Below are 16,107 nucleotides of genomic sequence, written 5' to 3'. Positions count from 1 at the left end.
TGCTGCTCCCTATACATGGTCTTGGCAGCGTCAGTAACAAGAGACTTATATTCAAACTGCTTCAAGCTGAGGGCGTGAAGCCCGTCCTGAGTGACACCCGTCTCCAAAGCTGCCTCCAGCCCCGATACTTCAGTCTCCAGCTTCACCACCGCCTCATTCTTAACCCTCTTAGCCTCCACTATCTGGGATAGGGCATGCCCGCGGAGCACTGCTTTGAAGGCTTCCCACAGGGACACTGAGGACAACACCGACCCCTCATTCTCGAGAAAATACAGATCAATCGATTTAACAAGGCGATCACGAATTTTGGGGTCTCGCAAGTACCAAGGGTTAATAGGGGCGATCCGCCCAGCGGACCGCGTCCCGGTGTCAAAAAGCAACCACAGTGGGGAATGATCAGAGATACCCCGGGCCAGGTGCTTAACCTCTCGAATCCGGGCAGTCTGGGCCGCGGGCATAAGAAAATAATCCAATCTGGAAAGACTCCCATGGGCCCCAGAGTGAAATGTGTACTGACACTGTGTCGAATGCATTAACCTCCAACAATCCACCAGACCGAGGGTATCCAAGAGCCCGCCGAGCCACGCCTGGGCAGCAGGGAGGGCCCTGGGCGGGTGGCGATCCAAATCTCCCGAAATGACCGAATTAAAATCCCCACCCAAAAGCAAAAGACTGTCAGGAAGCTCAAGCAGCATACGACCCAAGTCTGAGAAAGTGGAGTTCTGGAGGCCCGGGGGAACATAAACCGAAACCAAGGAAAGGGACTGTCCCTCCCACCTCCCAGTCAGGGCCGCATAGCGCCCTCTATCGTCTAGGACAACCCTGGTGATCTCTAGCGGAAGTGAAGATCGTAGGAGAATGCCCACCCCTCTAGAGCCGGTGGTGAAACCGGAATGGGCCACGAGTCGGTAGCCCCCCCCTGTTCATGGCATGACAAACATTACCAACCAAATGCGTCTCCTGTAAGAATACCACATCAGGAGTCAAACGACGCAAATATTGCAGCACAACACCCCGTTTGATACGATCCCCCAATCCATTGACGTTCCAAGACATCAATCTCAACCCGTCCCCCCCATCCCCTCCAGTAGATCAAGGGTCCCCCAACAAATAGCGCGACACCTGAGACTGAAACAGAGCCAATACCTCGCCTTGAAAACAAAAAACACAAATCCAAACAACCCCTCCCACCCACCAACCCCCCCCCCGAATTCAACTCCCCCCACCCTGCACCCCTGCGGTCCAAAAAACCACCCCAACTTGCAGTGTGCCTGTCGCCCTAACAACCCCATTCTACGAAAAGACCCCGGAGGAGGAAAGGGACCCGTCCCTGCCCGCCCCCAACACAGATCATAATTAAACAAAATGTACAAAAGAAGTAGAACCCAGCTGAACCAAACAAAATGTCAAAGTCAAGGACCAAAAGTCACTCCAAAAGAGGCCCGCCACCCTCGGCACCACCAGAAGGCCCAGGCCGGTCACCCCGGTCCGGTAGAGAATCCAGCCAGTCACTCACAGTCGCAGGACAGTCAAAAAAGGTAGTCCGGTCTTCGTATTCCACTCGGAGCCTAGCAGGAAAAAGCATAGAGTACTTAAGACCCAGGTCCCGGAGACGGCGCTTCACCCCCTGGAAGCCCATCCGCTGCTTCTGGACAAGTTGGGTGAAGTCCGGGAAAAAGTTAACGGATGAGTTCTCATATCGGACCGGGCCATGTACCCGTGAGGCCTGCAGGATCGCATCTCGGTCTCTGTAGTGAAAAAGTTTTGCAACAATAGGCCTCGGGGGAGCCCCCGGTCGCGGCCGACCGCCCGGGACTCGATGGGCCCGCTCCACGGCAAAGAACTTACTCAGGCCAGTGGGGGAAAGCTGGTTGAGGATGAGATCCTCAACCATAAGATCAACCGGGCGATTGTCGGAGGTCTCTGGAACACCTATGACGCGGATGTTATTGCGTCGAGCCCGTCCCTCGAAGTCCTCCAGCCGCCGGGCCATCAGGTCGTTGGCCGACTTGAGGTCGCCAAGAGCAGTCTGCAGGTCCGACACATCCGTACCAAGGGTGGACGTCCGCAAATCCAGCGACTGAACCCTCTCATTGGTCTTAGAGAGAAACGCCCGGATTAGCGTAACATCAATGGCCACCGTGTCGATTTTACGGGCCAAGAACTCGTACTGCTTAGCGATGGTCTCCTTGATGCCATTAATGGCGCCCATGATGTCCTGCAATGACAAATCCGGAGGGACGGACGGAACACCACCAGCGTCATCCGGGAGAACACTGGCCGTCCCAGGGGACCCTTTACCTTGAGTGTAGCGGTCCATGTTGTTAGTCTGGACCGGTCCCCCACGTAGGGATGTCTTGGTCTTACGTCGCTCGGGATCCCCCCTGCCACCCATGTTGAACCACGCTCGCCGAAGTGGACCACCGAGCAAGCGGCGAAGGGGCACAGGCGAAGCAGACAAGAGCCGTACCAGAGACCGCAATGTGGCGGTGCGAGAGGATCAAAGTCAATGGGCACACTGGTATCAGGCGGAGGCAAAGGCACCAAGCGAAGGCCGAGTGAAAACCCCAGCCGCACAAAGCAACTCCACGGTCCAGCCACTAAGAGATCCAAAAGTGAAACCGAAAGTGATGGGGCGGCCGCTGGCACAGCCCCGATGCCGTTGTTGTTCAACTATGCCCCGGCTCCACAGTTCACCTTCGCACCGGGCACAGCCATCAGTTGGGCCTCAAAAGTTCAAACCACCGTAGATCAGGTCTCCCAGGTCCGATTTGGTTTCTGAAAAGAGTTTAGGGTTCAGCCAACGTTCATCTTCCAGAATCCGTCAACCAAGTCAGGATAAAGTCAGGATAAATTCCGAGGAGCAGCGAGGGTCCGGGGAGCCCTGTGCTCACGCGACCATCTTGGATGCGTGCTAGGCTCCTCCCTGGTACATCTGTTTCTTGATGCAGAATACAATGTGCTTTATTCTTGATGGCCAATAAAAGGAGAATAGCTCCACCAAACAAAGAACCCCTTGCTTCATATAACTAGGAGAAAGTACACATGTATGGTAGAGATTTACCTCTTTGTAGTGTTGTTGTCTTCTTTTTAGGAGTGTTCATGCTAGCATGGATTTCTGGATGAAGACACACGAGGAACAATCACATTGTGAAAAAGCACAGAAGGTCGCTGGAGACATTTCTTCAAGATCCAATATGCAGTTATAATGTAGGATACGCACCTAGCATTTACAAAACCAGGTAGCACTTACTAATTAACCAGTATAAACAAATCCAGCAGGGTAGACATTTTGTGCAATACTGTAGACTCTTGTTGGATAAACGGGTAGGTGATGTTCCCTTTAGGCCCTGATGCTCATTTCACAAAAATTAAACCTCAACAGGAACCACTTACAAATATAACATAGAAGCTGCCCCAATTCAAGCTCCACTACAGTAAAGCACAAATGATCTTAACTTCTTGGGCTTTGCAATGGCAAAGCAAGCGTGTTTACCCTTGTATTCCATGTTGAAAAACGATATGAATCCTTAATGGAGGAGAATGCATTGTTGATCTATTGCAGCACATCCTCACCTGTAGTGACAGTCACAAGTGATTTATTTCTTGTTGTCTCCTGGTGTGGGAAAGTAGAATCTGTTTTCATGGTTACTCCCACTTTTTGCTGGGTATCAGTGTGTTTTGACTGTAGTTTGCTGGGCTCCTGCTAACCAGGACCCCAGCATCTGTGCTCTCTCTCCCAGAATGGAGTTGGTAAGTACTTTTGTACCTCCACAATTGGCTACTGGTGTGCCCTTATAACTCCCTAGTATATGGTACTAAGGTACCCAGGACATAGGTACACCAGGGGTCTCCCAATAGGCTGCAGCATGAAATGTGCCACCCATGGGAGTCCATATACTCAGACTACAGGCCTGCCATTGCAGCCCGCGTGAGGTGGTGCTTGCACCTCTCACAACAGATATATGTTTCCTTATATCTGAGGTCACTACACTTAAAACCTATAAGTCACCGCTATGGAAGGCCCTTCAGTCCTGAGGGCAGGGAGCTTAGTTATAAGTGTTAGGGTGCCCCTGCATGAGCAGAACACACCTAAAAACCTTGGAGTTGAGTATCAAGGCTTTGTAAGTGCAGTCAGCCAATTCAAGATACATAGTGGACGCCAGTCTTTAAAAAATGTCTAACTATATAATGGCTGCGCCAAACCTGCTCATGTTTGGTATCAAACATGTTGGAATTATACTGATTCTGGTGTTGGAGGTATTATCTCATGTACTGGGGGCCCCTTAGGGGAGCCCCTTGTAATCCTGGTTACAGCCTTTCAGGGACTGCCAGCAAGCTAATGCTGCTGCCAACCACAGACACTGTTCTGCCCTCCTGATGCTGCGCTTGAGGAGATGAAGTTAGAAGAGGTTTCCTGTCAAAGGGAGGTGTCCCCGAGTCGTTCCAACCTTTTTCTTCGGTATTTAAGGGCTCCCCTGATTCATCATGGAACAAGACTCACCTTGAAACCAAGACACTCTTCGACCGTCTGGACAGTTGGAATTCATTGGACTTTGACTGGAACCGAGACTGCATCAAGGAAGACTCCTGCTGCTCCTGGTCTCGCTGTTCTTCAAATCTTCTGCCTCGTCTGTGTCTATGCTTTACTCAGGTTCTCCAGAAAACCTGTGGGCATCAAGAACATCCAAAGAAATCCCCCTTGGAGTGGAGGAGTCACTCCCCTACATCTGCAGGCACCGCAACAAAGAGATCTGTCTGCTGCTCCTGTCATCCTACGGACTTCCCGAGGCTCAGCAACACCAGTGGTGGTTCTGTAGCTATCCCTCGTGGGAGCCGCTGGGACAAAACCCCTGAGCACCACGTCGACTTGCCGTTTGTTGGCTCTGCATTCCAGAGATCTTCGGGCTGCAAGAAGCTTCAGCCTCCAGGACCTTATCCCTCGAAGATCAGCGTCCTCACTGCATCCCTTGCACCGTGGACCTCCATCTTTGGTGAGCTGCCTGAGGTCCTCCTGCGACTCCTGTGCCTTTGGCCTATGGGTCACTTGAGGGTCTTCTCCTGCTTTGGTGGTCTCCCCTGCTTACTCTGGCCTGCTCAGACTCTCCTGCACTTGGGGAGTACCTTGGAACTTGATGGTCTCAACCATTGCATTTTGTCTTCCATCCCAGTTGTGGCTACCAAGGCTTGTTGGTGCTTCCGCCGGACACCGACCATCTAGACACCAACATCTGACATAAGACAGCTTGTGCGTGGCTCCTGGTCCTCCTGAGCATCACCTGGTCCCCACAGCTTCAGCGACAAGGTCCTCGTCAACTCTCCTGAGCTTCCTGCCAAGGGTGGGCATTTTGCTTCTGTGCCTCCTGGTCACCTCTGAGTGGCATAGACTCTGTCCCCTCTGCTTGCAGGTTCTCCGCTTCAAGACCCCCCCTTGGGATTTCACTGGACTTCTTCAGAGACTTCTCCAGAGGTCTTTCTCCCAGTGTCGTCTATGGACGGTTCTGACGTCAATTCACTCCTATGCACCTGGCTTCCCTGGTGCAGGTAACCTAGTTCCTGAGGCATCCATGGGTGGGTGGCTCCCCAACCTTCAGCCCTCCAAAGTGTTTCTTCTGGGTCCTCTGGGAAGGGTACTTCTTCTTTAAAACTGCAACCGCGACTTCTCCATAGACTTCCATTGGGCACATGCCTGTGTTCCCACTCTGCACACAGCCTCCGTGAGGTTCCTGGGTACTTACCTCGGGTAAGTCCCAGTTCTCCCTGCTCCTCTGAGTCCTGTGGTCCAAGTCCCGTTCTTCCTTGCAGTTCGCATTCCACTTTCTTAGTATATGGTTCGGTCTCCCACTGGAGACCAGTGTATATTTGTGCTACTTACCTCGTTTCTTTGAAGTATTTTCATTTGTACTGTTGATATCGGCTAGGAGATACACCAATGTGTTAGTGGTTGTGGTGTGCAGTAAATAGACTTATTTTTATAAAGACTGTGCAGTTCTTTTTCATCTAATCTACACTATTGATTAAATGAGGTAAAACAAGCTACTTTACACTCCTTCAAGATAGGCTTGAAGTCTGCTCTCCACAGCTATCACTTTGAGAGCCTAAGGTTATCAGAGACCACTAAAATCACCATAAGGGTTGCCTGAATAAGTGCAAGGTGAATCACTCCTTTAAGTGTACACCATATACCAAGCCAGCCTGCTACACCTGGTTAGAGCAGAGTCCATAGTTCTCCCTGTTAAACACCCTAAGTATGCAAATGCCCAAAATACATAACACACTCACACACCCACTAACAGACACACACCCACTCGCAGACCCAGACTGACACACCCACTCTGACAGTAACGCACCCACTCACACACTCATGCGCCCACTCACAGACTGCACTGCACTCGCCCACAGTCCCACTCAGACTCATGCACTGACTCACAGACCCACACAGACATGATGCACCTACTCACAGACCCACTAAGACACTCATGCACCCACTGACAGATCCACACAGGCACTAAGGCGCCCACTCACACACACACACCCACTCACAGACCCACTCAGTCACTCACACACACTCTCAAAGGTGGTTATAGTTAAGATATACAAATATTAAAATCTTTGAAATTCACTAAAAAACCAGAGCTGCTATAGTTAGGAAACAACATTAAAAAAGCATAGAAATTCACTGAAAAAACACAAAGGTTACAGGGATGTAATAGTTATGAAATAGAATTAAAAAAACCTTAGACATCCTCTGAAAAAAACAAAGGTTACAGGGACGTTATTTCAGATGCCATCAGTGATGTCACTGACCATGTCATGTGTGATGTCATATGTAAGGTCATAAGCAATGCATAGTAGGGGCATAAGTTATAGTTAGCTCAGGTAACTATAACTGCTGAATTTCAATGGATTTGTACGAGTGAAATCTAAGCCTAACTATAATGTTCCTGTAACATTTGTATTTTTTCCAGTGAATTTTTAAGGTTTTTTAAATTTCTCATTCCTAGCTAGCTATATGTGACCTGTAACCTTTGTTTTTTCAGTGAGAATATATATATATATATATATATATATATATATCCCCCAACAAAGTATTTAGTTGTACCTGCATCCTCCTTTCATTACAACATATTCCTCCTATTGAAGAAGATGCAATTTCAGGTGGGAGATAGCCAAAATAAATCAATTTTTGGCTTTAAAAAAATCAGGAGTCTCCTGTTCGAATCAGGTCTATTGGCATGATTATATATATATATATATATATATATATATATATATATATATGTATATATGTATATATATATACCATTCCACACGTCAAATGTGCATTTGCCATAGGACATTTTGTTACTTTTACACTTCGGAGTATAAGATAGGGTGTTCGTCTCAAAACAAAACTTTTTTAACTTCGAGTAAAACTGTGACTAAAAGCGCCTGAATACTTTCACGAAGTAAAAAAAAAAAAACGAAAAGAAACACAAGACTGGCTGCCTGAGGCTTTCGGTACGCGTTAGAATTATTTCCGTTCTCTTTACGTGGAAAAAGATGGGGCTCCCTGCTAAAATACTGCTAAGAGCTTTTAATAATGTTTTTTTCCTTTCACTGTTTCTCTCCTTGTGGCTGAGCCGCCTGTTCCTCTCCACACACTGCCAGCCCCTGATGTGATGGCGAAGAAACCCCGTTGACAAGGCACTGCTTTTTCATGACGGTGAGTTTCCCTTTGAGTGTATTATAATTTTGTGATAAAAATTTCAAGGAAAAAAACACACAACCTCCTTCCTCCCTTCCTTCGGGGAGGGAAAGGAGAGGGGGAAATCTATCTCCAGACAGACAGAAAAGAAAGAGGAGCAAATTAAAACGAGTTGCCAAAACCAGGATATTAGGTTTCAGCCAGGCGTCTATTGGCTCGGGTTTTTTTTATTCTCCTTTGCCTTTGCCCCACTTTTGGCAAGATTGAGGCGCACATTAAAAAGGAAATAAAATATTTATTTATTTCAGCATCTCTTGCTTATCGTGCTCCCGACTATTTCGGGCGCGGCGCATCTTTTTTTAAAATCTATATTAGGTTTCAGGGCAGCAGCGGGGGGAGGGCAGAGGCTGCTGGTTTCTTGCTGATGCAATGCAAATTTCGTAGAAGAGAGAGACGGCAAAAATCTTTCAATGACTCATTGATTGAGCCGGTTTAAAATTAGTTTTTTTTCATTTTCCGCCCCCTTCATCAGCATCGGAAGAAGGCGAGAGACTGCCGAATGCGAAGGAGGGGGTGGGGGAGTTTAACAGAAAGAAAAATAATCTTTTGGCAATCTCCTCCCTCTTTTTTCCAGTGTCTTGGTTTTAACTAAGCCGTTGGGTTCAGCACGAGCGCTTTTTGAGCCGTTAAACCGTCGGAGGCTATGTTGTTGCTGTTGTGCCCGGGTTGTTTTTTCTTCAGCTGAAGGGGGTGTATTTAGAAGCACAGGAGAGGAAGACTTGAGATGGCGGATTCTTTGTCAGATGGAAAACGCCCGGTGTCTCCGGCGGCAAGGGAAGACTCTCCGGTCGCACATCTGCTCCCCTGACTTTGGATTTCGAGCGCGCAAAAGATTAGGGCGAATTGGCCCTCTTTCGCCCGATATTCATACGCGGAGTCGACTATTAAAGCGACACAAAACGTTTTTTTAAATTATCCAGTTTGTGTTCCTTCCTTTATAGCTCGTTAATTGTATTGCTTGCGCCTGTGTTCTTGCCATTGTAAAACTGCGTTAAAAATTGTGAACCATCGTTTCTAGACTCGTTGTATGTTCTGCGATGTTTAATGCTTATCGTTTGTGCCAAATCTTCGTGAAAAGAAACTGCCAATTATTGCATTTGTAATCCTGTTTAGCGCACTGAAAAAACAAAAATGGCACTGTTACGTCTTAATGTGCATGCACCTTTGGGGATTATACAGTTGCGAATACCACCTTGGTGGGCATAATGTATTTAAAAAGCAAGCTGTGTATGTGTCTTACCAACCTTACATCAGCCATTACCCTTGGCACATTCAAACTGGGGTTTTCGCTAAGGGTTTTGACTGAAAACATGAGTATCGCAAGTGAAATCACAAACATCAAAACGGGGTTTAATGTGATAAAAAAAAATAATCGGAGTTGCTATTTCCTTAAATCTAGGGTTTTTGTCGGGGTCGTCTACGACATTAAAAAGCACATCATTGTAATTGTCCTTGTTCTTTGTTTATAAGCCTACGATCCGCCCTAGAGCGGGTGTGCTCGGTCCCGACCAGCGGCAAGATGGCGCTGGGGCTCTCGGATCCCCGTTGAATGGCGCAGCTCCCTTCTCTCTTGCCTCTCGGTCGCCATTTTAATAATTTCTCTTGTTATGTTTTGATGCCTGGCGGTATTATGTGGATTTAACCCGATGTTTTTTTCCGGAGGTGATTTGCTGATATTTTCATCATTGGTTAATGTAATTGCGTTTTTTTGTATACCTGGTATCTTTTGGATTCTAATGGGGTAAATACTTCATTATATCAACATTTTAATAATACAAGAAGCTATAAACCTGCACAGCGTCCTGTCCCAGAAAGGTCAAATTGATTATTTTTCTGAGCAAAGATGGCTGAAGAGTAATTTTTCCTTTAAAACGTACTGGCCTGTTTTCGGTTTTTAGAACATTAAAGGGACATAAAAAACACGAATAAATATCCTGTCTGTGTAGAACTGGTTCTTATATGTATTGGATGTACAAGGGCTGGTAGCACCCTGCATAGAATTCCTTCCCCCTTTGCGCTAGTGAGGGTTGTTTAATTCTATAAAAGCCACGGAGCGATGGGACTTTTTATTATCTGATGAACATAATTAATTTAGATTTTTGTAAGTGGTAACATTTCGATCCAAAATGGCTTTTGCCTGGTGTATTTTGAAAGCTTGCTACTATTCTGGAGTAGTGGATGTCAGTTAAGCTGTTGGTTGGAACATCTTCGCTGGATCTGACGTCTCTGCCTATCTTCATTTTTTTCTTTATATGCCATCTTAATACTTCTTTTTACAGCCGAGTCCTGTGATTCTAGTTTAAGATGGTCTATTCTGCTTACCCACAGCGAGCACTGGGTATTCTACTACTAGCCGGTTTGCAAATGATATGTCCATAAGCAATTGGTGCCACCTGTCAAGCAGGACAGTCCTCTTTGTGTCGCAAGTGTTTAGGAGAAACAGAAATTTGGCTAAGGTGGTGTTTGTTTCATATATCTGGAATGGAAGGTTGCTGGTAGCACTAAAACAGCAACGTTGGCTAGAGACCAATTGATGACACCTGTAAGCAGGGCTTTAAGTGGGATGAAAAAACTGGAGGGTCTCTCAAAGGGGCGTGGCCAATGTAATCAAGGGCGTGGCTTAAAAACACTTAAACTAAAAATTCTGTGCCTAGCATAGTGTGTCGCCCGACTTGTATTGTGCTGTTTTGTCATTGCATTTAGATATAATATAAGGAACATCATACCTCCAACAAGTCAGGACTATTGGCTTTGTCAATGGTTGTTAGTTGCATTAGATAAATAAGCAGCAACTATGGCTTGTTGTATATAATATTGAAAAAGCTTCCACTTAAAGCCCTGGTGACACCATGACAATGTTGCTGCTCCCGAGTTTCAAAAAGAGAACGGAAATCCAGAGAGAAAATGACTTTCTTCAAAGGATTCCCCTTCAACGCTCACCTGGCATGACGTCATGCCGTAACTTCTCCACTACTGAGAAGTAAGCAGCACACATGATGTGCCTGCTGTCTGGGAATAAACGGACTGCAGTGACAGCAGACACAAAAGAGAGCCCGAAAGAGACCCGCTTCGAGGCCCCCTTTAAAAAAAACTGCTGATGCTCAGACCCGGTGAGACCTGGCCCACTTAAAGCCCTACCTGTAAGGCTAGTACTTGGCACTGAGGAACCGTGGCCATTAGGTAATCCTTCCAACAGATGTTGCCTGTTCAATTCGGTACCTCAGGAAACACGTACTACAAATTGACTGAATATATAGAGATTCTGTATAGGCTTTGAATCTCCGGATGGCGAGGTTGAGCAGTAGAGCTGGACAAGTTAGGGGATTCATGTGAATCAAAGAGCCAAAACGCTAGCCAATTCGATAAAAAATCATGTGAATTCTCCCCCTTCCTGTCATTACTCCTCTATTGCATCTTTTTTTTTTCCCATCCGTTTCTTCCTCTTTCGCGCTGTGTCCTTTGTTGATTGAATGATTGATTGATTTATTATTAACCATTCAATTTAGTTAAAATCATTACAGTACAAAGCTAAAATTAGAACCCCACCCCCCTTACCCACCTGCCCTTTCCACCCCCTTCCCAGTGCCTCCTGTGTGATTAAAAACCCCGTTCCAACAGTCAATCTTGTGTTGCGGGGACCTTTCAGCTTTCTATCCGGGTACTTAATTTTGATGCAGCAGGGTTCCAGACAGAGCACTTGAGATAGCGGCAAGGTCTTCTTTGCCCATTGGTGTTTGCGGAAACCGTTTGTTGGCACATTTGTCAACTGATTTTGAGAACTTGAGAAAATACTTTATACTCTAGAGCACGGGTACTCATAGTACGGCCCGCGGGCCGTTGGCGGCCCGGCAAGCCTTCCTTGGAGGCCCGCGGACCTTGCAGACAGTGCCTGTGCCCTGTGCTTGTCAGCGAACAACGCCGGTTACAGCAGCGCGGAGCTGTGAGGCCGGGCGATTCTTTTAAAGGCCATTTACTTGTTAATGAGGCTTTGTTGTATTTCACCTCTTCTTAGCACCCCTGCATCTCCCCTCTCATTGAGTGGAGATGCAGGGGCGCTAAGAAGAGGTGAAATACAACAAAGTCTCATTAACAAGTGAATGGTCTTAAAAAGACCTGTGAAGTACTTGGGTGCGGCGGCCGTGTGCATTCCCTGGAAGCCGTCTCAGCGCGGGGTGAGGTGACAGAGGACAGCAGGGTGAGGTGATGGAGGGCAGCAGGGGGTGAGGTGACAGCGGGAGGAAGACAGAGTGCAACAGAGGGAGGAAGAGGGAGAGAGAGAGAGGGAGAGGAGGAAGACAGGGAGAGGAGGAAGACAGGGAGAGGGGGGAAGACAGGGAGACAGAGGGAGGGAGAACGGAGGAGGGAGGGAGGGAGACAGAGTGAGAGATAGATAGATAGAGAGGGCGGGAGACAGAGTGAGAGATAGATAGATAGATAGGGAGACAGAGTGATAGATAGATAGATAGATAGATAGATAGGGCGGGAGACAGAGTGATAGATAGATAGATAGATAGATAGGGCGGGAGACAGAGTGATAGATAGATAGATAGGGCGGGAGACAGAGTGATAGATAGATAGGGCGGGAGACAGAGAGATAGATAGATAGATAGGGCGGGAGACAGAGAGATAGATAGATAGGGCGGGAGACAGAGAGATAGATAGATAGGGCGGGAGACAGAGAGATAGATAGATAGATAGAGCGGGAGACAGAGTGATAGATAGATAGGGCGGGAGACAGAGAGATAGATAGATAGATAGATAGGGCGGGAGACAGAGAGATAGATAGATAGATAGGGCGGGAGAAAGAGAGATAGATAGATAGATAGGGCGGGAGACAGAGAGATAGATAGATAGATAGATAGGTGTGCATACCGGGTCTGGTGGCTCAGTAGATGAAGGCGTCTGCTGCAGTGGCCTGTGTTCAACCTCATGGTCATAGTTTTTTTTTTGCTCTAGCCCCGCCCCCTCCCCCACTGGCCCCGCCCCCACCGGTGCGGCCCTCAGCCAGAAACCACACTGTAAATTTGGCCCCCGAGAGAAAGTTTGTGAGTACCCATGCTCTAGAGTCTAGAGCTTGTCCAATCAGGTAAATACATTTCGCCGCTCTTGCAAGGTGGTGTGTTTTTGTTTCCGAGAAGCACCAATCTGATGCCTCCTTGCAAGTTCTGATGCCAAGGGCTCTTAAAATGGGACGAAGCAGCCTCGGTCGTTCTGGGCTGGGTTAAAGTCCCAAATTCCTGGGTACTTGCAGCATGATCTTCTGGGCTTTGACCTGCGCTGCTGCTATAAGTTTGTCTAAAGTTCCTGGAAATGCCAGGTGACCGTAGTTAATGGCTGGAATTAATTTTGCCCCGAGGACTTTCAGCATGGGTTCGGCTGTGGGGCTGGTCAGGCATTGGCTTAGTCGTCTTATTGAAAAAATTACTCTGTTGATTTTAGCAGTTAGATGTTTTGTATGAGCTGCCAATGTTGCCCTCTCGTTTAGCCAAACTCCGAGATATTTGTAGGCTGCGGTGGTCCCAATTTGGTGGTCTCCCATCTTCCAGACTGCTTGTTTTTTGTGCGGGTATCTGCAAAATATCATTATCTTCGTTTTACCTTGATTAACTCTCCGGTAATTTTCCTTGTTGTACTTTCCCCATCTCTTTAAGGGCTCTTTGGAGACCTACCCTTGTATGGTCCATCACTACGGTGTCATCTACATACTGTAGGATTGCCATTCTCGCCTTCCCCAGTCTTGGTGGAACTAGACTTGCCTATTTCAGGGCTGCCCCCATGTCTGCTGTATAGAGGTTGAATAGTAGGGGGGCCAAAACGCAACCCTGCTTCAATCCGTTGTTGGTTTTAACTTTTGGTGATAGAGCTGTGGGGCTTATCTTGACTTGTACCCAAGTCTCCTCGTGAAGGGATATGATAGCCGGCAGTAGCTTAGGCGGTACCCCCCAGGATGACAGTTTTCTCCAGAGATTGCCCCTATCGACTCTATCAAAAGCCGCGCTGTAGTCAATGAAACAGCAGAACAGCGGCAGGTGCCTGATTTTCACAGCACATTTTGAGAGGTAGGCCAGGGCCAAGATTTTATCTGTTGTTGCGCTATTTTTCCTGAAGCTGGTCTGGTAGAATGGAAGTATGTTGTTGTTGTTGGCCCAATCCTCTAGATCTCTCAGTAGTAGTTTGGCAAAAGCTTTGGCTTCTACATCCAGCAGGGCCACTAGCCTATAGTTTGCGGGGTTGGAGTGGTCGCCTTTCTTATGAATTGGGAAGAGAATAGATCCTTTCCATGAGTGTGGAATTAATGCAGTCGCATGTGAAAAGTTTTATAGATGGGTGAGGACTGTGGAGAAGAGTGTCTGAGATGTTTTAAAGACCATGGCTGGAATGCCGTTTGGGCCTGGTGCCCCGTCATTCCTCATTTTCCTAATCTCCTACCCTATTTCAGCTTTCGTAAAACCAGCGCCCTCGAGCTTCATTTGTCCTGCTTCGTCTGGGTGCTTGGGAAGAGTGGCTGTCTGTGTGCCTACTCCCCAGATGTTCTTCAGTGGGGCTTGCTCTATAGCTGGTGTACCTCTGATATATAATCCCCTTACCTATACTTCCCACTCGTTGCTTGCAATGTTGTTCTCCTTGGTTGGGAGCTCAGACGGTTGATGTACCTCCATAATTTAGTGTTGTTTTCCTTTAGCAGGGCAAATACCGTGATCCATTTTTGTTCCATCTCTTTCCTCTTTTGCTCACCTACCTTTCTCCTCAGGGCAGCTCTCAATGCAGCTATAGAGGCCCCTCTGCCGATGTTCCTCCTTTCTTCCTACTTCTGAGTGCCTTCATTAGTGCTCCTTTGCATTGTCTCTGGCACTTCGGTGGATGTGGGTTCTTTAAAGAATTCACCTTGTGACACAAAGTTTTCTTACAGTGATTTTTGCTCAGCTTCCGCCATAGGTTTTCTGTCAGTTCTTCCCAGAGACGGATTGCCTCTGATTCGGTCTCCCATGGTCCACTGGCCTGCCCCGTTGATACCCACTCTTGCATTTTCCCTTCGAGAGAGGTTGTCCATTTTACTCTTCTGATGGCTCTGAAACGTTCGTCCCCTGTGGTTTCTCCCAACATTTTCAGAAGCTCTGCTGCTTTCGTTCCTAAGTTAAATCTTGCGCGTAGAGGTCTGTGGTCACATTCACCTCTATCATCGACCTAGAATTCTTCCAACCTGTCCGCTGTATTTTCGTTGATTAAGATGTAGTCTATAGTGGATATATTCCGAAACGATGGTTTAGAGCACCACAAGGGTGAGCATAGTTTCATCAGGAAGTGGGTAGAGAAGAGTTGGACATTTTTAAGAAGACAGAGCAGTGGGTCTGCATTGTGCCCTTTAATATGTTTTCCCGGGGCACTTTCCAAACCTCTCAAGTTAAAATCTACTGCGATGATTACGTTGTAGTGCTCGTATTTTATTAATATATCTTCCAGCGTGTTGGTGAGAGATTCCATGCTGGCAGTGGTCAGTGACAGGTTGATGTAACAGTTTATGAGCAGCAGATTAAATGGCAAGTTGCCCTCCCTTAGCACAGCAATTGTCATTGCTTGCAGATCAGGGGAGTTTACTCTTATTTCTGTGCTCTTGAGTTTTCTCGCATGGCTTATGAAGATGGAGAGACCCCCGATGAACGACCGAAGATGTTTCTTTTTGTTGCATTAATCCGATGTTTATGAAATCCCGCTATGGTTGTTGATGTCATTGACCAAGTTTCTTGACAGCAAATAATGTCCCCTTTTGCGATGTAGTCCTGTACTTCCTTGATCCCTACTTTTTTGTTTAACCCTGCGATGTTCCATGATATAAGGGTTAGTTGGGGGAGGTCCGAGTTTTGGCCTTGGTGTTGATCTTCCTTCACCACGGTAGCCCTTCCTTCTCTAGCGAGCGCTTGATTTTGGCTAGGGGTGCTGTTGCCAGCTGTCGCCTCTTGTGGCCTGTTTGAGTTGACCCATTAGCACTCTTCGCAGGTTGTCACTTTGTAATATGGAAGCGTTTATTGGAGTTTTAGAGTGATCGTTTGTATGTTCTCCTCGTTTCCTGTTGTGGGTGGTGCCTTTCAGTATTGATGTAGGCCCCAACCTCTCTTTTTGAGGTATGAGGACAAAGGGATAATTAGATTGGATGGGTTCTGTTGCTTCTATGCCCCAATTAGCGAGTTGTTGGGCTTCGCCAAGGACTGCCCGTTGGAGGGAATGCTCGCAAAAGCCCAGGACGGTTGAATCGCAATGGCTGTCTCCATGTGTCCTGAACTTTACTCACTCTATATTGTCCGATGTGATCTGAGACCGTGATTTGACATGGCCACAGATTCGGAGGATATTGGTTCTGTTTA

At 47.3% G+C, this 16,107-nt stretch overlaps 1 protein-coding gene across 6 annotated transcripts in view; it reads left to right on the top strand.

Annotated features, from left to right (window-relative positions):
* The first annotated feature begins 7,563 nt into the window (after nucleotides 1-7,563).
* Nucleotides 7,564-16,107, top strand: part of BICRAL (BICRA like chromatin remodeling complex associated protein) — an 834,654-nt gene continuing 826,110 nt past the window's right edge. For 3 of the 6 annotated variants that reach the window (XM_085612825.1, XM_085612820.1, XM_085612824.1), the window contains exon 1: nucleotides 7,564-7,705. The gene's annotated coding sequence lies outside the window, so the exon portion shown is untranslated. The remainder of the gene's footprint in view (nucleotides 7,706-16,107) is intronic. The other 3 variants (XM_085612819.1, XM_085612822.1, XM_085612821.1) reach the window with 2 other exon arrangements.

This window comes from Triturus cristatus, chromosome 6 (genome assembly GCF_964204655.1).
Source record: "Triturus cristatus chromosome 6, aTriCri1.1, whole genome shotgun sequence".
Taxonomy (NCBI): domain Eukaryota; kingdom Metazoa; phylum Chordata; class Amphibia; order Caudata; family Salamandridae; genus Triturus; species Triturus cristatus.
The sequence above is the reverse complement of the archived record's forward strand: the minus strand, read 5'-3'. Positions and strand labels throughout refer to the sequence as shown.